This window comes from Emydura macquarii, unplaced genomic scaffold (assembly GCF_026122565.2).
Source record: "Emydura macquarii macquarii isolate MOO-44397 ecotype Brisbane River unplaced genomic scaffold, CSIRO-AGI_Emac_v2 contig_1230, whole genome shotgun sequence".
Classification (NCBI taxonomy): Eukaryota; Metazoa; Chordata; order Testudines; family Chelidae; genus Emydura; species Emydura macquarii.
In genome coordinates, this window is record NW_027131367.1 from 21,069,313 (window position 1) to 21,089,277 (window position 19,965).

At 51.4% G+C, this 19,965-nt stretch overlaps 1 protein-coding gene across 1 annotated transcript in view; it reads right to left on the minus strand.

Annotated features, from left to right (window-relative positions):
* Window positions 1-19,965, minus strand: part of SHISA6 (shisa family member 6) — a 329,086-nt gene that overhangs the window by 86,247 nt on the left and 222,874 nt on the right. The gene's annotated exons all lie outside the window — the stretch shown is intronic.

Below are 19,965 nucleotides of genomic sequence, written 5' to 3' on the forward strand. Positions count from 1 at the left end.
ACCCAGCCAGCAGGGAGGGGCCTCCACCCATCTGCTGCTTGACTTTGTTGCCCCTGGAGCTTAAGGAAGAAACAATAATCAAAACTTGGTGCTGGTTCCCTCGTGGGCTGCGTGTGCTGTCAGTGACAGACTGGCATTGAAAGCACACTGGCCAGGGCACCGCTGGGCCCATGGGGCAGGGGGTAGGGTAGGGTAGGGTAAGCAGGTAGAGGGGAGCGGATTCTGCACTCAGCAAGGCCCAGCTGGAGGGCCTGATGAAAGGCTTGCGCGGCGGGCCGACCAGCCCACCAGCCCTTGAGTGCACTGGCCCTTCTGGCATTTGCCAGAGCTGCCCTAGGGCCAGTCCGCCTGTGTGTGCTGTATAATTCACTGGCAGGGCTTACCAGCCCGGGTTTGCGGGAGCTGAAGGGGAGCCTGTTCCCAGCTCCCCCTTGGAGAAAGCTCGTGGTCTGTGAGCTCTGACACGCCCTGAGTCAAGGTGCTACCCAAGTGCAAAGGTCTCTCCGAGCTCGGACTGCGGCGATATTTCCCCGTGTTTATTATTGGCTGCCTGGTTTCCCTCCCTGGAGTTAGAAGGAAGCTGTCCCAGGGAATTGCATCATAGGACACGTGCACCTTTCTGGACTTCCCCGCATTTCTCCAGGGGCTTTGGATCCACCTGTCATTACGCAGCTGCCTGAGGAGAACACCCGGCCACACTGTTAGGCTCTCCATGCACGAAGCTCACACGCTGTGCTGCTGGATGTTCCCGCTGTCGGATGGTCCTTACATCCAGGCAGAGCAGCCCAGCTACGTCTGGGCAGAGCCTCCTGGCTGGGCCACCAAGCACTCCGGCTATGTCTGGGCAAAGTCCCCTGCTGGGTCACTGAGTGTCCCAGGTGGCCCTGGCCATTGCCATGATTCCAAGGGAATGGAGCGTGATCACGCAGCACAACGGGAGTTGTGGGGAACCAGGAGCAAAAGGACTAACTCAGTTTCTCCTCCACAGCAGAGCTCCCCCCGTTTCCCTCTGCAGCTTGGACAGGCTGCCTCTTCTGAGAGCAAGAGGCTCGTTCATCGCATACACACTCCACTGCTCTCCGCATCTGACCCACCCACTTTACTCCTAGTCCCACAGAGCTCTGGGACGTGGGAAGGTGGAGTCCAAAATGTAGCCTAACCTGCATCTCCCGCATGTGCTGGGTCCTCTTTGCTAGCCTGCTGCTACGTCTCCAGCATGATGCCAATGCAATCCCGCCCTCTGTTCCATTCAGCACGGGGTCCGGGTCCTCTGCCAGGCACCCCAGTGTGATTTCACCTACTAACGCCGCACAGACAAACAAACCATCATTTATAATGGCAGGGAAGATAATTTTCCCCATAATCACTGATTAGAAATGCTGGCTTGTGGCTGGATATTCACAGCCAGCAAGTGGTAAATGTCACCCATTCGGCCTGCCTGCATGGGAGATATTGTTTAATTAGCACTCTCAGCCTTGTGCCTTGTTCTGTTCAGAAGGGGAGGTGAGATCTGCTGGGCTTGACGTACCGCTCCCAGTCATTCTGCTGTACCGAATCCTCCTGCTCGCGTGAGGGCCACGCCAAGATTAGCCTCAGTCACAGACCCACGCATGACACAGAAAGCCTCTAAGAAAGTGCCTCCCAGCACACCCGTCCCCCTGCTCTCGTAGCTTCGGAAACACGCTTCCTGAATCGGGCCCATGACACTTTTTGCTAATCCCAGCTTCTGACGCGTGTTAATATTGCAGGGGCTTTCTCAAAGGGGCCTATGGGGGAGGGGCACCGAAATCCCAGTGGAACCCCTTGGGAGCTGGGTGTCTAACTCCCTTTGGCTCCTCTGAAAATCATAGCCTAAAAGCCTGAGGTGGCCCAACATGCCCCTTTATCTGGAGGGTGGGATGACAGCCTGTATCTCCAAGCCAGCTAGGGATTCCCCTGCTCAGACCTGGCTGGCTCTGCTGTAGTGCGCTCTGCCGCTTTCTCCTGACCCTGGCCTTGTCCTTTAGACTCATCCTTCCCTTGGACGGTTGACTTGGCCTTCCCTTCTCTTTTTCTTTTTTTGGGGGACCATTTCCCCTGATTTTCCACACTCCCTGGCTCCTGGGATTCCCCTATGACAGTGTTCCTAGGCCAGACAGCCATTGTTTTCTGCATCGCCAGGGGTGTCGATGGCGTCTCTAAAGCGCCTCTTGGAGCCTGGCCCAAGCATCCTCTCATACCCAGCCTGGTTCCTCCTGACTCAGCTGCAGCTCACCGCAAGCTCTCCGGGGAGCTGGAGGTGTCAGCCCTGCCAACCTCCTGAGCCAGACCCTTTCCCCCTGAATAACGACACTTTGTCGAAGCGCTGGTGCTGTGTGTTTGTTCTGTTGGGTGCTGGGTGCACCCCCCTGCCCTCCCCGTGGGGGTGACAATCAGTGCTGCCAGCGCCCCCACTGCACTGGGCAGGAGCTCTCACCCCACACTGCCCGTCCCCTGCCCAGCAGTGAATGCTGCCCCCCCACCCCTCTCTACTCCTCCCAGGGCTCTTCCCCCTCCCAGGGCTGGGGGTTGCAGAGGGGTCCCCTCTCTCTGTTCCAGATGGAGGGGATCCAGGATCCCTGGATCCCCCCCTCTGCCCTGGCCAAGGCAGGAGCTGAAAGGAGGGGGGAGGGGCAGAGGAACAGTCCCATCCTGGTTGCTCCCAGAGAGAGGGGGAGAAGGGGGCAAGGCCACACGTGGCTGCTGGGCTCTGTAGCTCCGCCCCCTCCCCCACAGAGGCTCCGCCCAGTTGCTCAGCTCCAGGAGATGGGCAAGTGGGACAGCCAATCAGAAGGCTCAGATTGGCCAGCTGGCTGAAGCATCTGACATCCTGGCCGACTCCCCGGCCTGGCCAGTGCCTCGCGGAGAGAGCACGGTGCTGCACGCCTACCGCGGCGCAGGGCCGGGTCCTTACCGAGGTGCTGCCAGTCATGAGCTCGCTCTGCTTTCCCCTGGCATGGTGCCATTTGCATTCCCACTGCAGCAGCCTCTGGAGGCTCCTCCAGCACAGGACCCCGGCATGCCGGGCAGTGTCCCCATGCCCCTTGGAAGAGATGGCCCCTGCCCCACTGAGCTTGGACTCTGAACAGACACTACAGACACGGGAGGTGGGGGGGGGAGTAGGAGATGGGACAGCAGGTCAGTAACAGAGCCCAGATCCCTGGAGTCCCATGCCAAGGCCCTACCCACTGGGCCACACAGAACCTCAGGCAATTGGACGCTTTCATATCTGTGACCCTGGGTGCTGAATTATTAGACTCCAGATCCAGGAAAAGGAATAAAATGGGCTCTGAGCAAAAGACAATGGAAAACTCAGACTGAAAGGAGCATCCCTTTAGGAGCCCACTGGGCAGCACAATCCTGCACCCCACCCCTAGTGCGTCCCACGCATGCCTCTCCTGTCAGTCACTGCCCTGGTCATAAGAAGAGCACAGCTTCCATTAGCACGTTTGTCATTTTTAGATCCTCACAGTCCCTAGGTGTAGGAATGGCCATGCTTTCCCTGGGCCTCGCATTCCTGCTCTGAGATATCCTTCATTACAGCCATCGCCCTCCTGCATGCACTAATGCAATCCTTTCAGCTCTGAGGACACACCAGCAAGAGCACGAGAGACGATGAGGCGGTAAAGAGACTCTTCCCCCCACTCCACAAAGGTAAACGCTCACGTGGCTCTGGGGAGCTTTGATCCTCAGAGTCACGCTCTGTTTGAACCTGGAGCTATGTGGAAATCCTGCTCCATCCTGGCCCGCTGCGAATGTTTTGGCTACTTATCGGAGTGACAGCAGTTTTCCCCATCGCCTGGTGGGCTCCTCTTCCTGCGAGCCAGCCCAGGACACAGGCTTGGTGTGTTTGGAAAGAGACAAGGCTTGGCCGGTTCTCAGGACATGAACCCAGCGTTCAGGAATATTATCTAGGACTCTGAGTGGTAAGGGCTACACAAGGAGCCAGTGCTGAGTTAACCCTTTGTGAGCCTTCCTGTAGCCTGCAGGCGTGTCCCCCATCGTTCCTTGTCCTTACCAGTCTGTCCCTCACCCAGACGGCGTGGGCCCCAGCTAGTACCGGTGGAGGTGTCCCACCCGGCCCTGGTCCTGTGGCAGGTCTCCTGCCTAATCCTGAGGGCATGACCAGTTCTAAGGTACGAATACCACCTCCTCTGGATGGTTAGTGCATTCGCTCCACAGCAGCCTGGGTATCCTGCCTCAACCCCACTCTGCAGAGAGGAACTGGGTCCCAGAGAAACTGTGACTGGCCCAAAGTGACCCAGGGTGTCTGGGACAGAGCAGGAAATTGAAGGTGAGCCCTCGGGGCCCTAGGTGAGGGCTCTAACCGCTGAGACACCATTCCCTAGCATCGCAAGACAGAGCTTTCAGTCACATGCTAGCGCTGCTCAGGTGACAGCAGGGTCATTGCTGGGAGGCAGCTATTAGGGATGGGGGCCATGAACAGGGACATCACGCTGTGATGCTCATGCTCATTGCACATGCTCAGCAGCGCAACGTCAGAGGGGTGCTGCAGTGCATCTGCCCTGCTCACGGGTCTGTCTCCCTCCCTCCCTCCCTCCCGCAGGCCTGGCGATTCCTGATGTCTGCAAACAGCCACCGGCGTACCGAGCTCCCGCCCAGCACCTAAGGGAGCAGCCCAGGCTTATCTCAGCTCTGCAGCCTGCCAGGTTTCTGGGATTGTGACACGCTCTGACAAACCAAACTCCAGAGCGATAATCTGTCCGCAAGGCTCTGCTGCGCTCTGTCTCCCGGGGCAAGGCTGGGCGGGGGCTGGGATTCCTGCACCGATTGATGCTCTCATGAGAGTGCACAGCCATACAGGGTAGGGACTGTGACAGCGACACCTGGCTTAGCTCCTCCTGGGTCTGGCAGGAGCCAGAGGCCTCGGAGCTCTGTACAGCTATGGAGAAAGATACTCTGAATGCCATTAACAAATGCCTGGGGGATGGGCAGAATCTCCCACACGGGGGGAGGGGGAGGGAGGGGAGCAGGATTGCAGGGAGGCTACTGTGTGGCTGTAGTCATCTGGGAGCCGGTGTCAACATTGGCCCAGAGCCCAGCTCCCCATTCCCAGGCACTGTACTGTGCCTGTCTCTAACCCCAAGAGCTGCAGCTGATCACTCAAAGGAGGTGAAAAGCTATGAATGCCAAGAGCATTAGCCTGCCTGTTCCCATCTCTGCTCTTCTCTTTCTTTGACGATTGCCCTTCTGCTCTGGCTGGGTCCTAACGCCCCTGCTTCTTACCACGCCAACACACCAGCCATGAGAACCTGGCCCAGGACTCTGTAGGCCAACAGGCAGGAATCAGCCAAACTAGGCGTCGGGCAGACCACACTCGCTGTTCTAGTTCTGCCTCGGTGGAGAAGCGCTGACCTGATTTGCGGAGGACGTTCCGCCTGCAGCCAGGATTTCTAGTTAGCAGGCCTGCCATCTGCAGTGCGAAGTGCAGCCCGTCCACCTATGCTCCCAGCATGGCAAAGCCTGTGCTCCGGCTAATTTGGTTCTTACCTGCTGCTAAGTCAGAGGCCCCACTTAGCCACACTTGTTTACAAATGCCCTTGCTTAACACACACAGGTGGTGCATTCCCAAGGCCTGCCAGAGCTCAGAGCTGCTCCAGTAACTCCATAGCGTCAGGGCTGGCAGTGTCCAGCTTGGGGGGTGACTGTCCACAGATCCATTATCTGTCACGTCCTGAGCAGAGTTCTGTGACATGTTTGGATGAATCCCTTGGGCTGAATCTGACCTACAAGGGCAGCCCTTCGGTTGTATGTGTGCCCTGCCTGAAGAGGCCAACGCCTAGCCAGGAGGGTCACGTCTGACGTCATTTACACATGATTACTCAGAAAGAGATGGAGTCTGCGTTCCTGGTAAGTTCACTCATCCAGATGGGAACAGCCAGGAAAAACAACAGTTCCTTCTCCGCTTGCTCTGTCTCTCTCTAGCTGCCATGCTCAGCACCACAGGCCATTAGCACCTCTAATGGCCCTGGGTCGATCTGCTTTGCCATGCAGTAGCCCAATAGATCTATTTCCTTCGGCAGTTCTTTTGGGAGTGGCCTTATTTGCATTGGATCGCTGCTCCGATTATCACCTGGAGGCATGTATTTGTTTCACTGATGTCTCAAGTTCCTTGTGCAATCAGCTGCAGGTGTGTGAGAACCTGGGCAGAGGCCTCCTGAGTGAGACATGTCTTGGTGCTGATCCCAGTTAGGGGAAGCCGGGCATTATTTGCTTGGTCTCTAACAGAATTATTAGCACTAGCTGAACATTTTTGGTCCAAAATTTTTTAGCTGAAAAATGACTTTCCAACAAAACAGAAATTTGTGTTGATTTTTTGTTGTTGTTGAAAATCTGAAAATTTTTCAGATCCCCTCTAAAGAGTTAGCTGGGTTATGGAGGTGGAGGGTCATCTGGGGTTATGGAAGTGGGGGATCGGCTGAGGTTGTGGAGACAGAGGCGTAGCTGGGGTAATAGAGGCCGAGGGTTAATTAAGTACAAAGCAGACTGTGAAGCGTTACAAAAGGATCTCACAAAACTGGGTGACTGGGCAACAAAATAGCAGATGAAATTCAATGTTGATAAATTCAAAGTAATGCACATTGGAAAACATAATCCCAACTATACATATAAAATGATGGGGTCTAAATTAGCTGTTACCACTTAAGAAAAAGATCTTGGAGTCCCTGTAGACAGTTATCTGAAAACATCCACTCAATATGCACTGGCAGTCAAAAAAGCAAACAGAATGTTGGGAATCATTAGGAAAGGGATAGATAAAATGACAGAAAATATCATATTGCCTCTCTAGAAATCCATGGTACACCCACATCTTGAATACTGCAGATCTGGTCGCCCCATCTCAAACAAGAGCTACTGGAATTGGAAAAGGTACAGAAAAAGGCAACAAAAATGATTAGGGGTATGGAAAAACCTTTCATATGAGGGGAGATGAGTAAGACGGATTTTTCAGCTTGGAAAAGAGAAGACTAAGGAGCGGTGTGATAGAAGGCTATAAAATCATGACTAGTGTGGAGCACGTAAATAAGGAAGCATTATTTACTCCTTCTCCTAACACAAGAACTAGGGATCACGGAATGAAATTAACAGGCATCAGCTTTAAAACGAACAAAAGGAAGTATTTCTTCACACAACACAGTCAAACTGTGGATGTCCTTGCCAGAGGATGTTGTGAAGGCCAAGACTATAACGGGGTTAAAAAAAGAACTAGCTCAGTTCATGGAGGATAGGTCCATCAATGGCTATTCGTCAGATGGGCAGGGATTGCGGTTTGCCAGAAGCTGGGAATGGGCGACGGGATGGATCACTTGATGATTCCCTGTTCTGTTCATTCCCTCTGAAGCACCTGGTATTGGTCACTGTCGGAAAACAGCAACCTGGGCTAGATGGACCATTGGTCTGACCCAGCATGGCCATTCTTATGTTTTTATGTTATGGAGGCAGAGGCTTAGCTGGGGTATACAGTTGGCTGAGTTATGGAGGCAAGAATGTAACCAGGAACATGGGGCTTCAGGTTAGCCAAGTCATTGGATGAAGAGGTTTTCTGAGCTATGCAAGCAGTGGGTTAATCAGGACCTGGGGACTCTGGCTCAGCTGAGGGTTTAGAAGAAGCAGGTTAACAAGCGTGTGAAAGCATCAGGTTCTAACATAGTTGGAGGCCCCTGCTTATGGGGGGTAGGTAGCAGGAAATTATGCGGGTTAATATGCAGTGAGTTGGCTCCTCTGGTTATGGAGGAAGCAGTTTTACTGGAGAACAGAGGTAGCCAGTTGGCTGGGTTGTAAAGTCATTGAGTTAGCCAGGGTTATGTCCATGGTGTGTGGCTGGGGTTTGGAGGCCAGCAGGGTATGCAGGGAGCTGTAAAGATGCAGTGAGTTAGCAGCAGAACTGGGCGTGCCTGGGCTTAGCCCGACACCTCTTTTCATGCTGAGATGCAGCCCCGACACCTTCTGTCTGTAGTGCACAAGGCATGACCTCGCCTATACAAGGGGCAGTTAGTTAGCTGAGTTATGGAAGAAGCAGGTGAGCCAGTGTAGCTAGTACAGAATGCAGCATGTCTCCTTGGCAATACAGGGTACCTCAAGGACATTGCATCTGTCCTCCGTTCTCAGCATGGGCTTCCCACAGAACACCCAGCCTGCTCAAGTTTCTGGTCCCAGTGTATCTAAAAGAGCAGAAAGCTCCAGGATGAGGACTGCAGTCAACATCTCTGCTTCTCTGGCACAATGGACCTTCCTCCCATCAGGCTACAGCTCATCTGTGCAGGAGACAGAGCTTTCGCAGGGACTTGTCCCAGGCTGTGGATCAAACTCCCCCAGAAATCCAGGTCCATCCCCCCTCAAGTGCCAGGCACATTTCAAAAACAAAACCCTACCAAACAAACCAACCCTCTGCTGCACACATAATTCTCCCTTGGGGAGAAGATGAGAGACAGAATGAAGCACACAGGAAAGGCGCTAATCATGTTGTTTAATGCACTGGGGAATGCTCTTGGAAATTACCGTTTTGAAGAATAAGATACTGCACAGAATAGAACAGAATATGGAGGCAGCGCATTAGCCAAGGTGCCTAGGTACCAGGTTACCTGGGTTTATACAGGAGAAATGTAGGACTGGAAGGGATCTCAGGCGGTCATCTAGTCCTTTTCTCCCACGCTGAGGCAGGATCAAATAAACCTAGAACATCCCTCACAAGTGTTTGCCCAACCTGTCCTTCACAACCTCCCTTGGAAACCTATACCAGAGCTTGCCCACCTCCATTGTTAGAAAGCTATTCCTAATAGCTAGGAATGTCGCCGGTATTTTTAATAGAAGTAATGGACAGGATGCGGGCAATAAACAATACATCTCAGAAGCCCAAGCCCTGCCACCCAGGACTAAAGCCCAAGACCCATCACAAGGGGCTGAGAGCAGAGCCCTGCCACCTGGGGCTGCAGTCACAGAGGTCATGTAAAATCGTGGAATCCAGGACCGACTCGTAGCCTTACTAATATCTTACCTCAATCTCTCTTCCTCCAGATTGAGACAATTATTTCTTGTCCTACCCACAGGGGACATGGAGAACAATTGACCACTGTCCTCTTCAGAACGGCCCTTAACATATTTGAAGACTATGATTGGGTCCCCACCTCAGTCGTCTTTCCTGAACACAAAACATGCCCAGGTTTTTAATCTTTCCTCATAAGTCAGGTTTTTTTTTAACCTATTATTATTTTTGTTCCTCTCCTCTGGACTACAATTTCTCCACATCCTTCCTAAAGTGCGGCACCCAAAACTGGACACAGTACTCCAGCTGAGGCCCCACCAGTGCCGAGTAGAGTGGGACAATTATCTCCCATGTCTTACATTCACCACTTCTGTTATACACCACAGAATGATACTCTTTTTGTAACTGCACCACTTTGTTGACTCATATTCAATTTGTGATCCATTATAACCCCAGACCCTTTTCAGCAGTACTACCACCTAGCCAGTTACTCCCCAGTTTCCAGCTGTGCATTGAATTTTTCATTCTCAAGTGTAGTACTTTGCACTTGTTTTTACTCAATTTCATCTTATTGATTTCAGATGAATTCTCCAATTTGTCAAGGTTGTTTTGATTCTAATCCTGCCCTCCAAAGTGCTTGCAACCCCTCCCAGCTTGATGTCATCTACATGTTTTATAAACGTACTTTCCACTCAATTATCCACGTCATTGAAAATGAAAATGTTGAATAGCACCATGCTCAGGACAGACCCCTGTGGGACCCCCCCACTAGATACATCCTCCCAGTTTGACAGGGAACCACTGATAACTACTCTTTGAGTACAGTCTTTCAACCATTTCTGCACCCACCTTATGGTTATTTCCTCTAGAAAGACCCCATTTCCCTAGTTTGCGTATGAGACTGTCACATGGGACTGTGTCCTACTGAAATCAAGATACGTCACATCTATAGCTTGCCTCCATCCATTTGGCCAGTACCCCTGTCAAAGAAACAAATTAGGTTGGTTTGGCAGGCTTCGTTCTTAACAAATCTATTCTGGCTATGCCTTATCACCCTATTATCAGCTAGGTGCTTACAAACTGATTGTTTAATAATCTGTTCTGGTATCTTTCCAGGTGTTAGAGTTAGGCTGACTGGTCTATAATCCCCCAGGTCCTCTTTGTTCCCCTTTTAAAGATAAGTACTATGTTTGCCCTTCTCCGTCCTCTGGGACCTTACCTGTCCTCCAAGAATTTTCAAAGATAATTACTAAAGGTTCCAAGATTGCTTCAGCTGGTTCCTTAAATACCCTGGCTAGGCTAAATTTCATGAGGCCCTGCCGCCCTGAATACCTTTAACTTAACTAAATATTCTTTAACCTGTTCTTTCCCTTTCCTTCCCCTCTTGTTGTTCATATTAATTATGGCAAACATATGGTCAGTGTGACCCTAAGAAATTAACTTTTTTAGTGGAGACGGAAGCAAAATGGGCATTAAACACTTCAGCCTTCTTGATGTACTCTGTTAGGTAGTGGGGTAGCTGGGTTCTGGAGACGGTTTGCTGGAGTTATGGAAACAGTGAGTTCGCTGGGTTATGCAGTTATCCAGTTAGCTATGTTTCCCAAGGAGTGGCAGCTGGGTTAGTGATCTAGGTATCAATGAAGGCAGTTAGTTCATGCAGTATGAATGCCGTGGGTTTAGCACAATCATCCAAGATATAGAGGGAACAGATGAGATGGCTTATCAAGGCATAAATTAGCAATGCTAGAAGAGTCGTTGTGGTACAGAGACAGATGGTTAGCTGGGGACTGGACATAGCAGGCTAGTCAGAATAGAAAGGCTTTCAGTCCATTGAGGTCTGAGCAGTGGGTTAGCTGGAATCTGGGAACAGTGAGTTAGTTGGAGGATGGGGGAAGTTGCTTGGCTGGGCTAAGGAGTCAGCAAGTTATCTGGAGTATCAGGCAGTGGAAGGTAGGGTATGAGAGCAGCAGGTTACTCGGGGCATGGTGGCAGGGGGCTCGGGGTACAGAGCTAGTGGGTTGATGGGGTAGGAGGGCACGGTTTGCCAGGGTATGGAACAATGGGTGGAGCTGGTTGGGAATTTTTTCTTTAAAATGCCACTTTGTCAGAGCGGAGGGGTACGGTAGCAGACAGCTGCAGAGGACTGAACTGAATTTTACCTGCAATTTGGCGGTGGGGGGTTAGCCAGCAAATCAGGCAGCATGGTAGGTGGACCACAGGAGCTAGGGACATGCCTGCTATTGAGGAAGGGGCTAGTGATGATATCGCAGCATGCTGATCAGATAACAGTGGTGGTAGGTTAGCCGCTAGCTGGGTTTTAATGGCATAGAGTTAATAGAATCAGGAGTCAGCTGCCATGATATACCTCTTGTAGATGTGTTCTCAGTATAATCATGGAGCTATTCAGCAGCATAGTGCATGCAGATTACACCATGCAAGCAGTCGTGCTAAACTGTGTTGAACAGAGCATGTGTAGCATGGATGTGGGGCTGCGCTTTGCCGGACAGACAGCCCCTCTGAGGAGGACTCATTCTGTTTTTTTACTACAGAAAAATAATCAAAACCATTGGAAATATTTTTTTCACAGAACAAAGCCCACTGCTTTTGCCTCTGCTCTGCTAAAATAGGTGCAATACATTGTATAGAAGATGTGTGTGTGAGACACTCCGTACTGCTCAGTAGCACCCTGGGGTCCCCATAGTCACCACTGTGATACCATCATGATATACTTTGTACAAAGCATGCCTTGTGAGGTATCAGTTTAAAAGTCCTGATCTGCGGAGCATTAATATCCTGTGGGATTGTGCGTGTTATCATTGTGTCTGAAGTTATGCAGTTTTACTATGTGTGGCTTACTGAAACACTTTGTGCGTTGGGAACTCCCACAGCCAATCTTTCAGTTACAACAAAGGACCAGCCAGACGTGTGCTGATGGCCCACTAAAGGGAATCCATTCTCCCAATGGCCGTGCCAGAGACTTCTCAGAGACAGCACACAGGCAATGGAGACTGCCTGTCCAATGGGGGCTGCCTGACCCCCACGTCAGAGCAACGCTCTTCCTAACAGCTGGGAGAAGGTATAAAAAGAGAGGCAGTGACATCATCACTTGGCCTCTCCCCTCCTCCCCCATCTCAACAACTGGAAGATCTTCTGTAAGACAAAGACTTGGAACTAGGCAGATTAATCCCAGGTGGGAAAGGAAGTCCAGCCTGTGTATTGAGGAACTGTAACCTGCTTCTGCCATCTGTCAGGATGAGACACTGCTTGATTCAAATCCTGCTTAGTTTATATAACTTAGACTGTGTGCTTACTTTTTCTTTTCCTAAGGTAACTAACTCTGACTTTTATGCCTCCCCCTTATAATCACTTGGAATCTCTCTTTCCGTAGTTAATAAACCTGTTTTATATTTTATCTAAAGCAGTGTGTTTTGGGTGAAGTGCTTGGGAATGCTCAGCTCAGTTTAGAAAGTCTGGTGTGTGTCCACTCCACACTGAGGGCGTGGCAAACTAATAAACTTGCATTGCCCAGGACAGCCTGGAGCAATGTAAGGTGGTACAGTCGTGGGGTGCAGGGTTGGAGCGGGAGCGAAATGGCTGGAGCTTCGTGACTGGCTGGCAACTCATTCATGTAACTCAGTCGGATGTGTCCATGCCTATGGATGGCTGTGTAAGTGCAGTGCCTGGCAGAGGTTTGAGGCTTGACATCAGCATCACAGTGTCAGAGTTGATGCATTTGGAGGGCTCGGCGGTCCCACAGGCCAGGTGGCATCCCGGGGATCCAGTCACAGTATGATCATATAACAATGCCAGGCAAAGCACACCTGTCCTGAGGCTGCAGTGCAGGTAGGTTCCTGCAGAATGCATCTGCTGTGCAGCTCCATGTCTGCACGGTCCAACCCTCCGTGGCTGGTTGAGTTCAGGATCAGGATAGCAGAATGACTACTGTGTAGCAGGTGCCAAAAAGGACCCAGACCTGAAGTGGTTAGTGCTTATGGCCACTGGGGCTTTTTTAATGACATAGCCCCAAAGCCCCATAATGTGAGATCGCTGTCTTTATGAACGTGTTCCCAGTGTCTCCGATCCGACAACAGCTGCCTTGTGTCTCTTAAACATGCTCCATTAACTGTTGTCACGTTTCCATCTCTCCTCCGGTAATATCCAGCAACACCGCTATAATTTATTGTCATTAGTTTTTATTTGCAACCATCACAGGGGTCACAATGTGAAGGGAGCAGAGCGCTTCATCCATTTCAGTGTTAAACATGCCGGAATAAAAGCTTTTCAAATAGACGATGTTAAATAGATATGAAAGGATAATGAGAGGCTAGGGAAAACAGGGGGAGAGGGAACTGGGCTGGTTTTTTTTTCTTGCAAAAAGCAAATATTTCAGTGTATAACTGCAGAGACCCACGAGAGGCAGGTCTATCTAAAGGTTTGTCTACACAGCCCTGCAGTTTGGAACTGCAGTGTGCTGCGATGTAATTCACCTGTGTGGATGCTGCAAGCATGAACTAAAAGATACCTATGTCGCATTAACTTAGTCCTGTTTAAAAAGGACTATGTTAATGAAAGCTAGGTACCTTTTTGTTTGCATCAGCAGCATCCACCTGGGGACATTACGGCGCAGGACGCTTGCACACACTGCAGTTTACACACCCCTAGTTTGAGCTGCGCCTGGATCATATAGACGTAGCTTAAAACAGCTTGTGTTTTGGGACTGCGAAACTCAGAGGATTGGGAATGATCCATAAAACCTTTCACCTGTAGGTCACTGGTCTGCATGTGGCCAAAGCCAGAAGTGAATGAAAGCCATTACTGGGGGCTTATAGAAAAACAGAATTTCCATCGGATGGGAAAATCCTAAATTGGGATGAAAATTCAAAATATCAAAACATTTTTAGGAATGGAAACGTTTTGATGTGTTGGGACTCCCATGATGCACTGCAGCAGCTCAGCCACAGGGAGAGACTGTAGTGCATCATGGGAGATGTAGACTGGCCAGGGCACAGGGCGCATAGGGAAAAATGGGGGCACAAAAGACACAGAACTACAATTCACATAAGGCACTGTGAATAAAACATTTCTTTTCAATTTCCCTGGCAGGAAATTCTTCAGAAATTGATCTTTTCCCACAGAAAAAAATTAATTTTGAGGAAACCCCATTGTAGTGTGGAAAAAATGTTTAATTTAAAATTTTTCAGTCAGCTCTACCCAATACTATGCGACTGTTTAGTGCCCCGTGGGTCTGAGTCAAATTGGGGTGTCGTTACCAGGCGTCATTCGAATGGATCAGGCCCGACCGTCAGTGGGCTCTCAGCCCAGCTACTATACACTGGTCCCCATCCCGAGAAGCAGCACCAGCATCTGGAAACTCAAAGCAAAGAGGCGATGAACTGAATGGACCATGGAGAGGAGGCTCCTCTCTCATTCCTGGAGATGGTCCCATTAGGTCCCATTCAAGCCAATTGCAAGCAGGCAGCATCAGGCTGCTAGTGCGATGCCTGTGCTGTGGACTGATCGTGTGGGTGCATCCCTCTGCAGCCATGCCCCCCAAACTCCACGAAAGGTGGGATCAGGATCTGATCTCCCTGCTTGGACCTATCTGTAATCAATGGGGTGAACAAGAGGAATTGAAACTCCAGGTCTCCAGATTTCACACGGGCACATTGGGCATCTTGTTAATTTCTTTCAATTTGTTTCTTTTTTCTCCATGTCTTTCTTTTTTTCAATATTCAAATGATTCCCTAATAACAGGGATCAAATAACAGGGACTGAATGATACCTCTGTATGTGGTTTTAATCCCCATCACCTCTAAGACAAGGGAGAGGACCAGTTAGTTATGCTCTGCACCTAGGGGGTGAGTAACTGATTGTCTCCTGGCCAGAGGAGGAGGAGCTGGGCTGTGTAAGGAGCAGAGAGATTTCAGTGGCGAGGAGAGACCCAGAGAGAGGTGCTAACTCCCTGGGAAGAGTCTGGAGGAAGGCCAATAGTTGGGGTTGGCTGAGGTCAGAAAGTAGAGCTACAGGAGCAGGGTTAGCTCCTGCGGTGAGCTCCCAGAGTGGAGAGGACCCAGGAATGAGAGAAGCACAGGAGAGGGCGAAGGCTAGTTTAAGTGGTCCTTGGACTCCAGCAGGGAAAAGCTGGGCGGGGGGAGCTGAAGGCAAGCCCAGGAGGGGTGAAGGACCTTTTCTGTTTATAGCTGAACCCTGGAAGGGGATCGAACTGAGTCTCAGATGACCCAGCGAGTGACCCTGGGGAAAAGCCCAGCTGCGAGTGGTCACGGCGTCTGAGAAAGTGGCCACCAGAGGGGATGTGAGAGGCAAAGACCCCTGTAATGCCTGTCCGGGCAGGAAGTGGTGCCCTAGAGGGGAAGACGCGTGTTTACAATACTCCAGTAACAGAGATTGAATGATATGTCGATGACAGGACCCAAAATACTAACAGGGATCGAATTACACTATAATAAAAGGGATCAAATGATCCTCCTGCCCTAGCAGCTACATCCAGGCTACTCCCCTCTCCCCAGAGACTGCCAGCAGCCTGCCTTCTGTAAATGAAAGGAATGCAGAGACAATCCCAGAAGGATTTTTACCTTGGTAATTCCCTAGTACAATTGTACCTCCCACGCCGTATCTAACCCAGATGCTGAGATGACAAACTTCTCCACGTGTGGGGGATGGCAAAGGGGAAATCTGCCAAGATGCCTTTCAGGTCTGTAAATGAAGAGTCTGTTCATTTTGACATGTCTTAAAAGCATTTACAGTTTCTCCTGTTAGGGAACTGCTCAGTCGCATGGTTGTTATGGAGAGGCAGTAGCAATAACATGGTAAAGGCTGAATCTCCTGTTCCGCTGATTTTGTTCCTACCTCTCCAACTTTATGACCAATTAATCAATCCCCCTGGCAACTGTCAATGGTTTTCTGGGAAACTGGAGGGAAATCAGGCAAGGTGTTTCCAAGACCTGAGGATTTCCTAAGGCGTAACAGGCACATGCATGGCTCCATACACACTTTTTCCTACCACCCTGTTTCTGCATTATGATATCTCCATGAGCTCCTGAGAAGCCAGCACCTCAGCCAAGGGCTAGTTCAGAGCCACTGGACCAGGTGGACGTGGCAAGTCCCCAGCCATGGGCAACAAACTTTCACCCAATGGCTTCTCCCTTCAGTCCAAGACTTTGCTGTGCGCTGCTCACTGACTCATACTACTGTTGTTCCCACTGCATCAGTCCTGAACAAATGCCCAGGCCCTTTAGAAACCCAAGGTGCACATCAAAAACTCACAGGCATTCTTGGAAACCGTTTAAAAAATCTAAGTAATCTTCTGGACAACAAAGCTAATCAACCTGCAGCTAAGGCTCTAGGTATTTATAGAGAGCTCATGGAGTAAAACCCCTCAAGAGAAGGGTGTAAGTATCCAAACACAAACATATGTTCAGCAAAGCCCTGAGAAGCGACGGAGAAGGGCCGGCCATTCAAAGTTAATGTTACAAATGAAAACATGGAAGTGGAAATGCTCAGTTAATGTCACCCAAAAAACCTTCGCTCTGCCCCATGTCTCTGCCCAGAGGACAGCTGAAAAACAGGAAGCAATCATAGCCTCCGGCAAAGCACACCATCTTCACGGGGCTGCTTGTGGATGTCGAGATGCAATTTAACTGGGCTTCCCCACTCCCTCACTCTGATGGACTGATTGGACACTGCTGAAGCATTTAAACCGAAGTGCCCCGTCTTTATGTCACCGCAATAAACCGCTCCAGCCTTCTCAGTCCCAAGAAAAAGACAAGATTTTACAGCCCTTCTCTGCCAATGGCTATATTGAGGACAATTCCTCCCAAGCACACAGGGTTTCAGTGCAGCTACTGTATCTGGGGCAATTAACTTCTTAAGGGCTGGATCTGACATTAGGTAGCTTGTATGCTGGGGCAAAGGTGATGGAGAAATCACATTTCTGTGTTGAAGGAACATATGTTCCAAACCAAAGCCACGTACTCTAGGATTCCTCATCTCCTCAGGCAAACTCTGCAAAGACAGTGGACTTCCCAACGTCAAGCCTTCTTTGTCCAAAGGCCTGCATCCTATACCCACGGGACGAGGCAGTGCACCTCTTCTCCCTTTTGGGGTGCACCCCCTAATGCAAGTAGTTCCGTGGGTGGATAACGTGGAGAGGTTGGGGAAAAGTAAAGGGCCCAAGTGTCAAGCCTATTGTTGGTGAGCAGGTGGCAGGTACTGGGACTTCTCAGGTGAGTGAGCGACTGTGAGCAAAGATTGCACAATCAGGTCCTAAAGATTTTGGGGGAACCTCCTTGAGAACTCCCTACTTTCCAGTGTCCAGGGAGCAGAATGCTGTTGCCTAGCGCACCTGTACCAGTGACTCCACAGGCTCACACATCAGGTGTTTGCATCAGCAAAGCACGTCCTTCCTTACACAGTGAGTGACTGAGGGAGATTTACAACCTTAACTCCAGGTGAATAATGCTCGTAGCCAGGGAAGACAGTGAAATTCAGAGTGAGTCTCAAATCATTGCACTATCAGGGTGCAGATCACTGACTGCTTCCTCCGCCTCCCTCTGAGATACAACTAGCTATTAGGGATGGTTCCTGCATCATGGCATTGATTGCGAGAGCTCCCTTCTGATTCTAGGAAGCCAGTGAGAAGGATGAATGCCCCGGTGTATGTAATGCTATTGCACCGGCTGGCAGGGACCTAGCGGGGTTTGCTGCAAGGACAAAAGAGTTTAAGTCACAGAGAAGGGAAATCCAGGCAGTCATTTTTATGCAAATGCATATTCCTTACACGGGGTTCTCAGCCTGGTACCCCACATTCACCCTCACATGTAGCCTGATCCCTTTGCACTGGGGTTCACTGTTCTTCAAAGGGGGTGTCTTGGGAATCTGTGATCTGTTAGACACCCTCAGGTCCATGGAGGATCCTGCTGTGACTCAGCAAATCACCTCAAGAGAAAGGTGGAGACAGAGAATGGGATGAGCCCGGTTTTCAATTCCTTGCTTTCCCCCTCCCCTGGCCCACCTCACAGGCTGAAAACCGCTGGCCTATTTGAACCCTGAATCTGTGGGGTGAGCAGCAATGTCTACATGTGAACTGCTTTGGAAAGATGGAGGAGAAGTCCTCTGGCATGTACAGGAATGATTAGTTGGGCCTGCAGAGCAGGGCTTGGGTCACGGACTGGTTCGAAGGCGCACCCCTGTTGTTGCATTCATGTAATTAAAGCGAATGAAGGTTGGGGAGGCTGCTCCTGCCCCCGAATTCCTGGTGAGGGCAGAACCTGGGAGTAATGAAGTGCAGAAGGGAAGCCGCGTCCCTTGCGCTGGAGATCATTTCCCACCCACCAACACGGAAGAGCTCCCTCGGAATGCAGCAGCTGTTCGTTAAGTTCCATTCAATATTTGTATTTACTGAGAAGCTGTTTTCAGCGTGGGGTGGGGGAACTGAGGCTGGGTGGCTTGCTGAGAGGGCTGGCTTCTCTCTGCAAGGAAGATGTCGGATGTCTTTATCAGGCTCAGGAGCCTTCATGGGGCAAATGGCTGATACCCCCTGGGGGGAGACCCAGACAGTGGTGGGTTGGAGGCTTGTGCTGTGGGTATCGTGATGCTTCAATCCCAAGTTCAGGCCAACGAGAGTGACGTCTGGGCACTGATGGGGGGAGAGACAGAGCAGGACTGGAGAGGGACTGGGGGCTCTGGGGCTCTCCCCACTCCTCCATGGGGCTCTAGCACTTTACTAAGTGTTGTTTACCTAGCTGTGGTAGTAGGAACAGTGCAGTAGCCTGGCGGGACCCCCCGGTGCTCGGCGCTGCACGTGCATGCGTACACAGCCAGTCGCTGTCTCGAAGAGTTTATTCCTTTCGGCTTCGAGCGTAACAATCCCCACCCCGTGCCCCACACCCCCCTCACCCCACAAGCCCCCACGTGGCCAGCCCGAGCGAGCGCGAGTGAGGCGCTTGTTCCGCACAGCACGCTCTCATGGCTGCTTTCTGGCAAGCATGGCCTTTCTGGCAGTTCTCCGCCAGGTCCGAGGCCCTGCCCTGCTCTCAGAGGAGCCCACCTTGCAGACAAAGCCGTGCCTGGTCGTGACCCACGTCAAGGAAGCAACTAAGGCCATATCTTGCAAGACCTGCCCCCAGCTGAAAGTCTGTCTGTGCCAAGGGGGCTCCCCGGAGGCTGACAGGAATCTGCACCTACAAGCTGCCTAGGAGTTGGGGAGCTCAGCGGACCCAGTCATGCTGTCAGGGTGTGGGGCTGCTACTCAAGGGGCCTCAGCTGGGCAAGGCCCCTGGCGTCCCAGCACAGAGACTGCCTGAGAGCCCAGGGGCTTTGTCTGCTGAATGCCCAGGGCTCTGAATTACTGCAGCACCGAAGGCTCAGCTTCAGGGTTGTTCTAGCTAAGGGCTCTAGAGTCAGAGGGGTGGGAAAGGCCCAGCTGGGACCCCTTCCCTCCCTCCACCTCCCAGCTAGCAGGCTCTCCAGGGTGGATTAGAACAGTGGTTCTCAGCCTTTTCCACACTGCACCCCACCCCCGGAGAACTGGACCCCCTCCCACTGAGCGCCATAGGCAGGGCAGGTAGCCCCCAAGCAGGGAACCCCTGAGCTAGGGCGCAATAGCCCTCTACCTGTGGAGAATACCCGGATCTCTTTCTACCCTCGCACTGAACTTTGCACTGGCAAAGACCCCCTCCGCTCTGCTAGCCCTCCTGCAGCTCCCCTCCCCTCCCGTCCCCAGCCGGGGCAGCTCACAACACCTGCCGGGCAAGGCCTGCCTCTTGTAGAGCTGCTGTGATGCCCAGCATCCTGCTGCCTCCCACACCTCAGTCACCATTCGCGCGTCTGTCTGTCCCAGCTACGTTAGCTGGCTCCACCACCGCAGGGTGCGAAGGCCTCGTGGTCGTTGATGCATTTATCCCTGCAGCACCCCTGGGAGGCAG